At 43.4% G+C, this 9,515-nt stretch overlaps 1 long non-coding RNA gene across 1 annotated transcript; it reads right to left on the reverse strand.

Annotated features, from left to right (window-relative positions):
* Window positions 1-4,041: 4,041 nt before the first annotated feature.
* LOC146868460 (uncharacterized) lies at window positions 4,042-9,203 on the reverse strand. The gene is made up of 3 exons (XR_014966229.1): window positions 9,160-9,203; window positions 7,247-7,397; window positions 4,042-4,637 (listed from the first exon to the last, which is right to left on the reverse strand). It is a non-coding gene; the product is annotated as an uncharacterized LOC146868460 (long non-coding RNA).
* Window positions 9,204-9,515: the final 312 nt, after the last annotated feature.

A 9,515-nucleotide genomic window follows, 5' to 3' on the forward strand; every position in this document is an offset into this window, starting at 1 on the left:
ACCAAGTATGCACTCTTCTTCCTCTCCTCGGCACCGTCAATAATCACCCTCAGACTCACTCCCTTCACTCTTTAACAAGTACTGCTGTACTTTGTTAGTACGTCTTGGTTTGTTTACCTGCTCATCATTGAAGAATCCTAAATCCTGACTGTACTTTTGTACCCCTCTATTCTGCGGTAAAGGTGGTTTTGGCTCTTGACTCTGCTGCTGTCTCACAACTTTCTGCTGTTGTTGCTGTTGCTGCTGGTTATTCCCTTCATTCTGCACCTGTTGATTTAAGGATTTACCCTCATTTAATGGTGGATTAGGACATTCAGACCTCCAGTGTCCCAGTTGGCCACAGTTGTGACACGGGAACTTTTTCTTTGCTTCCTCAAGACTTCCCCTTCCTTTACCTGCAAATCTTGGTCTATTTCCTGTATTATTTCCTGGATTATTTGCCTGTTCCACTAACTGTGCTTCCTGTCTTTCTGCAACTTTCACCTGTGCCCACATTGCTTTTTCTTTCAGCTTTCTTTGTTTTGCTTCAATTTCATCACTGAAATATTTCGCATGTCTCAGAATCTCATCTACTTTCTTACTCTGCCAATCCACTGTGTGCTCACGAATTCTCTCACCAATTTCAGGTCTAAGACCATATACAAATCTGTATACAAAATGACTCAAATCCTTGTCACCCAGGTGTTCATCTCCACTGAATTGTTTAAAAGCCAGTATCAGCCTTTCGTAAAAAGCATGAACTGATTCTTTTGCTTCCTGTTGTGTTCGATCTATCTTAACCCAGTCTGTCTCTTTTGGAGGAACTTTACTCTTCAGGTATACCATCACCTGATCGTACTTTCTCATTACCTCTGGATCTGGTGCCCCTGTTCTCGGATCTCTTGGATATTCCTCACTAGGCCAACTCACAACTATTTTACACTCAGTCCACAAGTCTGCTGGAACAATTATATCAAACAGACTATTCAGGTCAACCCACAGCACTTTTGACAATTTTACAAACCTGTCTACCTGCCTATACCACTCAACGGGCTTTTCTCTCAATCGAGGGAAATCATTCGTAAATGATAAAATATCCTGTCTGGTCCATGGAACATGTACGTATCCTCCTCCAGGTATTTCTCTCATGGGAAACTGCTCCACTGGTTTCTCTTTTTCTCTCACTGGAAATGCTGAGTAAGTTGTTCTATCTTCAGATTCATCCCTTTTCTTATACCACCTATCCTTCCACTTTTCCACATCACCCCATCTACGCAATAATGCCACCATTTCTTTAATTTGTCCTGTTCTACCAGAATTATTCAAATTCTCTATGTCCTTCTCTGTGAAATCCATCCTGTACGTTTTCTGTAAAGCCTTTACTTTATCAATGTCAACTCCTTGCTCATTTGCTATCGCTCTCAGTCTATCATGTGTATTTCTTGCCCTCCATGTTATGCTCTTGCACATGAACAATAATTCACCATCATGATGACTTTTCAGGATTTCTGTCGGAACTGTTCCTGTCACAAGCTCTTCTAATTCTATACGTAATTTAACCACATCAACAACTTGTGAATCTTTATCCTTTTTCTGAAGAACTTTCATCCAGTCATTTAGGTCGTCAACTGTTATTTCCGCAGTTTTTCTCGCTGAAACTATTTTTTTTTGCGGTTCTAAAATTGGCATCCCTGAACTACTAGAATCACTAACATCCATTAATTCACTACCTGTGTCATGTCTTGTTTGTCTCAGGTCATTTCTCCCTGTTCTTTTACCTGAATCTCCTGAAGGACCAGCTGAATTATTTGCAATATATGGAACTACCAGCCCATTTTCACCTGCTCTCTGTCCGTCAAACATAGGAATTACCGGACCTATAGTAACAGGCACTGTAACAGCTTCCATATTCATCGTTAACTCTCTAATTTTCTCAGTCAGTTCTGTTGTCGTCTTTGCTAATTGTCTAGCATTTCTGGCATTTTCCTCTCTGAAAGAACTATTATTTCTTGATTCAGGTGTTATTTTTTCTTTCTCAACTGTATCTCTTATCGGAGAAACAACTGGTGTACTCTCTTCCGATTCTGATCTATATGGAGGTGGTCTCTTGTACATCATATCATTCAATACCTCATCCTCATACTCTCCATATCTTCTCCTATCTGACTCAGAAACCCTTTCTTCTGAAGGAGCCGAAGCTTCAACTGTTCTCATAGGATATAATCCATCTGACATGGTAGCATCTCGCCATCTTTTCATTCTATCCTGATGTGTTTCACGATCATGTCTCCTCCCAAACATGTACCTGTACTGACCTCCAGTTCTCTGTCTTTCTCGATTTAATACTTCTTCTTCCCATTCCACTAAAGCCTCAAACTGTGTAGGTCTCGGCTTCGGGTCCAAGCATAACATCTTTTCCCGTAAATTTCTCAACACGGCCAGATTAAATGAACCATGTTCTGGGAATGCTAAAACACCATCTTCTTTAGTATACCTGACCCAATTCTGCAACCATATACAGGTATGTAATCCATATTTCGCAACCATGAAGGATGCAGGTGTTTTCGCTGGAGGTAGCAATTCACCCTCTCTTGTCTTAACCTCTTTATCCTTACTAAACCACTTTTTAACTTTTCCAAAGAAGGTTTTCTTCTTTTTCTCTTCTTGGTAATACATCTTAGCTAATACTTATTAAACTCTCTACTTTTAAGTCGAAAACTCAATTCTCGTTAACGCACCAGTCCCGGAGCGTCTACGTCACTAAGCAGCTCTTCCAATCCCTGCGCGACTCACACTAACGCACCAATCCTAGCGCGAACCCTATTCTGAGTCACTATCCAATCAGTGCGCGAACCTTCTGACGTCAATAACCGCTGCAGTCTCTGTCTCCTGTCTCTGTCACTCGTCTACCCCTCCTTTACAAAAACTCTCAGTAGACTTCGTGTGTCACAATTTCTACAAAATCTATTAGTTACAACATAAAAACATCTCCATTGTCTGCTTCGCTAACCACAGAATAGTAAAAGAGTGTCTATTTCTCAAGAGTTAACAACTTTACATACATCTCATAACTGTTTCCTCTAGGACGTATCCAAAGAGTCTTACAATCAATAAATGTATATGCATTCACGCACATTCATACGAGAAAAATATAGTACATACACACAAAATCCTGCTTCTCGAGAACAGCGCACAATCTGTCTCTGTACAGAATTATAACTCACAACAACTAAGCAGCTTACCTCTGCCCAGTTCTGCAAACAAGCTCAGAGAATACCTATTACTCCTCCCGCAATAAGCTTTAACGGCAATCCTTACGGATCCCTGGGACTTAAGACCAGAGTTTCACAGATAACCTTCACTATAATTCACACTCCTTATATACCAGAAATGTCTAAATAGTAACATACAATGTCACTGATTCCGAACCCAGACAATGTGAACGCGCAACTTCAATTGTCACACGTAATTCCTTACAATCCCGCCTTTCCCGAGAGCAGCACATACACCTTCCGCTGCCCTACTACGGAACTGCTTCCAGCTTCCAAATTCCAGAAGCACTACATATAACTCAACATTACGACTCCAACATATAGTATTAGTACATATACCAAAAACATTAAAATAAATCAAAAATCAATAAGCTAATTTACAAGCAATCTTATCTTATCAGATCAAGACAACCATCTAAACCATCCTCTGCTACCAGAGAAATTGATACAGATCAGGGTATCAGAAATATGCCCACTACCACGGATAGAGTAATTTCACAGTTACACGCACATACATTCATCATACGCTAGGGCCCATTTCACTAACATACGCTCCAATACTCTACCAGCAGCAAACCTGTGGGAAGAAAACTCCTAAAGCACCCTGCATCTATATCTAGGCGATAGGACCAGTTTAGTGGCTGTCTAACATAATATAAACAATCTATAAACAGTAATCAATAAGTCTTCAATAAACGACAAGGAAAGAAACAACCAACACCATGTTTAAAAGTTATATTGCTTTATCTAAAATTAGTCAGAATAAAATCAGAATAAATCATTTCTCATAATTACCTATTCTAACTAGTGTCAGAACGAGTCAGGACCAGTCTCTCAGAAAAGTCTTTCAGGATTAGGTCCTCAGCATCAGTCCTCAGCAACGCAAGTTCACGCAGCAAGGCGACGAAAGAAAGTGCGGGGAGAGCCCTCCCTAAGCTAACATTTTATAATGCAAAATACAATGAAAACCCACATAAACTCTACAAGTAAAATTGTATCTCTGAGCAGAACGAGAAGGAAGGGATGTAACTTTGCAACATCCTGAAATCTCCGCTCAGGAAAAGTCATAATACACAAACTTCGGAACAGGAATCAAGGATTTGAAACTATTAAAGTTCATTTCCCTCGGCAAACCGGCTTTAGCACAGAGTTCTTTCTGAGGCTCATTGTTCACCAAGGACAAATCATTTCTTTTGGAGATCCTCCAAACTTGCTGATGTCCTCCCGGAAATTTCCATATAAGGACTGCGGTCAGTTGTCTGTAACCGAATTCCAGCAGAGGTCTCCCTTGTCACATCACAGATTTCGCCTGCACCAGAGCTCAGCCAGGCTTCAAATTATTCTCAGTTATTTTCATGAAGGCCTCCATAGGCCACAATAGACCATCTTTAATTAAAGAGACAAAATAAAGATTACTACATCATAATGATTAAACAGTGTTAACCCCACTAACACCCTTATGTGTATGCATTTATCTAGCTTTGCGACATATAGAGCATTAATTCAGACAGCGTTTTGTGCTCAAAATAAATAGCACACAGCAACGTTTAAACATGAAAACTTGCACGTTATTGTGAATACATAAACAGCACACACATGCTAACCCTCGTGTAACCTTCTCTTGTGTTAGGACAAACAGGTTGATTAATAAAATACACTTGCACAAGACAAATAATTAGTTGTTAATTATTAATAAATTAATAAAACGCATAGACATGCCAGAGCTTCAAAAAGCCCCAGAATTTTCTAATAGAAAACTCTGCTCCAGCAATGATAGTGAATTACAGCACAAGGCCATTTTTCACTATTGCAAGGCTACCTGTTCTCATAGGCCAGAATGGGCAGTTTGATTATAACCTCTTATAATCCTAACTGACCCAGGGAACATGGTATGATAAAATACATCTTTTAGTGAAGTTGGTTTTAACATTCTGTGTTTGAATACCCCTTTTAGAAAGGAGGTATTTTCTTGCCTAACCATCCAGCCTGTCTCTGCTAGGTTGTGTATTGCATGTCTCGTTTGTGAGTGACAGGGGTTGGGGTGGCTCCAGGAGACAGGGTGAGTCAGCACTAGGCTGAATAGACCTATCTGCATTGGGAGTGGTGGGAGGAGTAGCACCTCGGCCTGAATAGGGCTGTGCCTGCCTTCCACAATGCTGGCTCCACCTCCTGTGGTGCGTCTGATGACCCTGGCCCACACTGACAAAGGAAGAAGTTGTGCACTGGCAGAATGCACCCAGAACTGGTTTGGACTAGGTACAGACACTCTCTGCCTTCAGATACAAAGGATTTGTGTATATAAAAAGGGGGACCCAGACCCCAGAACTTTAGATCACTTCTGGGAATCAAGACGACCCTTTGCCAAGGAGAAGAACCAAGGGGCATGTTATCAAGCACTGCATTAAAATTATCGCCGCTTTAGCGGCAGAAAACTGCCGCTAAAGCGGCGATAATGGGCTTGATAATATGCCACAGAGAATTCCCATAGAAGCCCATGTTGACACCAGAACATGGGCTTCTATGGGAATTCTCTGCAGTTTTCTGCCGCTAAAGCGGCGATAATTTTAATGCAGTGCTTGATAAGCGGAGATAATTTTAACGTTGTTTTTTAATAATATGCCCCCAAGGAAACTGAAAGAGGAGATTGCCCCTGTGCTATGCTGTTGGGGTTGGCCTGCAGTGGTTACTTTATTGCCAAGGAAAGGAGAAAAGGAACTTTGTGTGTACTTTTGCAATCTTGAAGAAGAATCTCCAAGGGCTTGAACTGTGCTTGCCTCCTGCTTGCCTCCTGCCTGAAGTCTCAGGGATACAAGACTTCACCACCAGCTCCCCTGAATTCCCTTGCTGAGGAATTCTGCCTGCAGATAGGTGCCTACTCTTGTTTGGGCCCTCTGAGAAGACTGCAAGTCGCTGGGAGCTGGAAGCGCGACGCAACGAGAAGCGTTTCGCCGCTGCAGCGGTTTCCATCGCATCGCCGAAGAAGTGTGCCGCCGCTGCAGCTGTTTGCCGTCGCATCATCGACGAAGCGTGTCACCGCCGCAGAGGTCGCCATCGCCTCACCGGAGAAGCGTGTCGCAGGGCCTGTTGCGGCTCAGAAGTCACCAAGCTTACTGCACAGCTGTCGGGCGTGCATGCATCCCATTCAACGTTGTCGCATCGCATCAAGATGCCATTTTGTCGCAGTGCACCGGATCGTCGCATTGCATCGAGGCACCATCTTGTCGCATTACACCGGATCACAGTAAGAAACAGACGCATCACCTCCTCTCCGGTAAGGAACTGACCCATCACCTCCCCTGCGCTGCAGTAAGGAACCGACGCATCAACTCCCCTGAAGTAAGGAACCGATGCATCACCTTCCCTGCAACCCTTTTGTTTATATTGTGTGACGCATCCAAGGTACTTTGAGAGTAAAGTGTTGCATTTACAATCTACATTGAACTAAGCTAATTCTACCATTTTAAAGTCATATTTTCATTGTGGATTTTTGTCGTTTGGTCTTGTGTTAAGTCTAGTAAAGAGTACTTATTTTTCTAAACTGGTATGGTGTCCATTTGTAGTGTTTTCACTGTATTAATGTTTTTGCTCACAAATACTTTACACACTGCCTCTGAGATAAGCCGGTCTGCTAGTGCCAAACTACCATGGGGGTGAGCAGGAGTTATTCAGGAGTGTATCCCCCTTTCCCTGACTAGAAGCAAGGGTCCCTATTTGGACAAAGGTGTATACCATTGCCAACTAGAGACGCCCATTTCTAACACTGGCCATGTCTGCATCTGACCCAGAGTAGACGTGTATATGTACTTCTAGTAAATGATTGTCCTCAAGCATGCGGTTGTGTGGGATACCACAGGAATCTGGTCATTCTAATGTGCTACACAAACTCTTGCAGCTCCCCCCTCAATGCCTATCCAATATCAGTACCAGATGAGCTCCAAATGAACGAAAACAACACCCAAGCACACTTGCGATTGTTAAACTGGCTCTGAACTCACATGATGATCAACACATGCCTAGGCCACGTGTTTCCTTGATTCACGAAAGCATCCTCTCCATGAACGAGGCCAAGACTGGCATTCTGAAGCAGTAGCCACACTCAGTTCTCTGCGATTGGATCACCACTACACATAGGAATGCCTGCATTCACTGCACTCAGACAAAAGAAGCAAGAGTTGTATTGAACTCTAAAAGCTGTAATTTGCTTCACCAATCAACACAACAGTGAAGTGCGAAAACTTACGCCTCTCTATGCTCCAGAACTGCGAATGCTTGAAAGAACATTGCTGTACAGGACCAGGGTCCAAGCGATATGGCCGCAATTGCGGTAGCAAAACACTTGCAAATTACCGCCCTCTTCAAAAGGGTGGTAATGGAGTCGCAAATGGGAAGGGGGCCCCAAGGGACCCCTTCCCCTTTGTGACTGGCTCCCCCAAAAAAATTTAAGGGCAGTCAGTGGTCCTAGGGACCACTGCCTACCCTTAAAAAATGAAACAAAACGTTTCTGTTTTTTAAAACAAATGCATTCCTTTTTCCTTTCAGGAAAACAGGCGGCATTTTAAAAAAGAAAACTGCTTTATTTAAAAGCAGTCCCGGACATGGTGGTCTGCTGAGCCCATCAGGTCACCATCCGGGGGGAGGGCCTGACATTCCCAATGGGCTCGTAAATTGCGAGAGGCTCATTAATATTCATGAGCCTCTCAATTTGTGACCCCATTGGGAATCGCAACCCGTGTTACACACACTGTTGTACATGCAAAATAGCGCCCCGCAAATTGTCGCACAAGACTCGCAATTTGCGAGGCGCTATTTTGCACGTCGTACATCTGGCCCCGACCCCCCAGTGCTCTAAATGAGGTGCCTGAAGTTTTGTGTTGTGCATCTACTCCGGATAGCCGTATTCTTTACTGCTTTGGCTTGTGCTAGAGTTAAATTTATTAATCCACTTTTTACAAGTATGTAGCCGTCCACTACCCATAACAAATAAAAATTAACAGCCGTGATCTGCACTTTCTCCGTTCCAACTGAAACATCTGGAGCACATGGAAGTGAGAATCACTTCAGCATGCAGGAAGTAAGGAGAGAACCTGCCCACGCTCGAGAAGGAGCGCTGCCTGACATAACATAACATAAAATAAGGTATGGTATGGTACCATAACATAACTAATGGTGACAACATAACATAATATAACATAACATAATGTATGGTAACATAACATAGCATAATATAGCATAAGATAAGGTATGGTAACATATATATCATAACATAATATACCATAACATAAGGTATGGTAACATAACGTAACATAAGGTATGGTAACATAAGATAACATCCTATGGCACTTGCAATGAGATGGACAGGGCATCTGTTATGTCTGTGACGAAGTAACCCATCTGCCGAACTCTAAATCAGGCCCTGCATCTGGGAACAGGAAGATGGCTCGAAAATGAGCAAGAGATACAGGGCCCTCCAGCCCTGCCAGGCATCTTGAAAGGGCCCAATCCTAAAGCAAATTCTAAGTGAACGTTTGCTTTAAACCTCACTCAGAGGGTTCCTCAAGAGGAGCAAGCCAGACTCCCATATTTATCAAATGAAGTGCTCAAATCTAACTTACTTTACCAGAACTGGGCAACAGATGGACTCAGGGTTTACATGGTATTACATGGTCTTTGATAATTTGTCAGAAGTATCCATAGTTCTGATGCAGGATTGTTGTCACTTGTTCTGACCCTCAGCAGACACGTAGAACGTGAGAATGTGCAGCAGGACGGCAGACTATGTGTGACTCATAGGTTAGCTAAGCAGCAGCCGCGGCCGGCATGACATGCGGTTGGGGGTGAGGGGTTGCGCGGGGAGGGGGTCACACAGTGAGGCGGGGTTAATTTAATATAAAAAATAAAAAGAACTTACCTTCGCCTCTGGTCCCGGACTCCTGCTTCACGTCTCCTTCTTTTTCTTTGCTCAAAGGAAGCAGAAGCAGGCAGCCTCCCTCTCCTCCCCTAAGCCAATCACAACGCTGCAATGGCAGCGTTGTGATTGGCTAGGGTGCCGTCCGTACAGGCATCTATGTGTTGGTTGTTTTCTCCATGCAGGCTGCATGCAGCCTACGTGGAGAAAACGGGAGAGTGCTCATGACTGATTTGGTCGGCCCCGGGGCCGATCAAACAGTCAGCGCCCATAACATTGGGCTAGCCACTCCTCCCCGACTCGCCAACCCCCTACCAGGCATACCCTTCTTCTGCTTTCTCGCAGTGCGAGAAGCAGAA

The sequence above is a fragment of the Triturus cristatus genome, chromosome 1_2 (assembly GCF_964204655.1).
Source record: "Triturus cristatus chromosome 1_2, aTriCri1.1, whole genome shotgun sequence".
Lineage (NCBI taxonomy): Eukaryota > Metazoa > Chordata > Amphibia > Caudata > Salamandridae > Triturus > Triturus cristatus.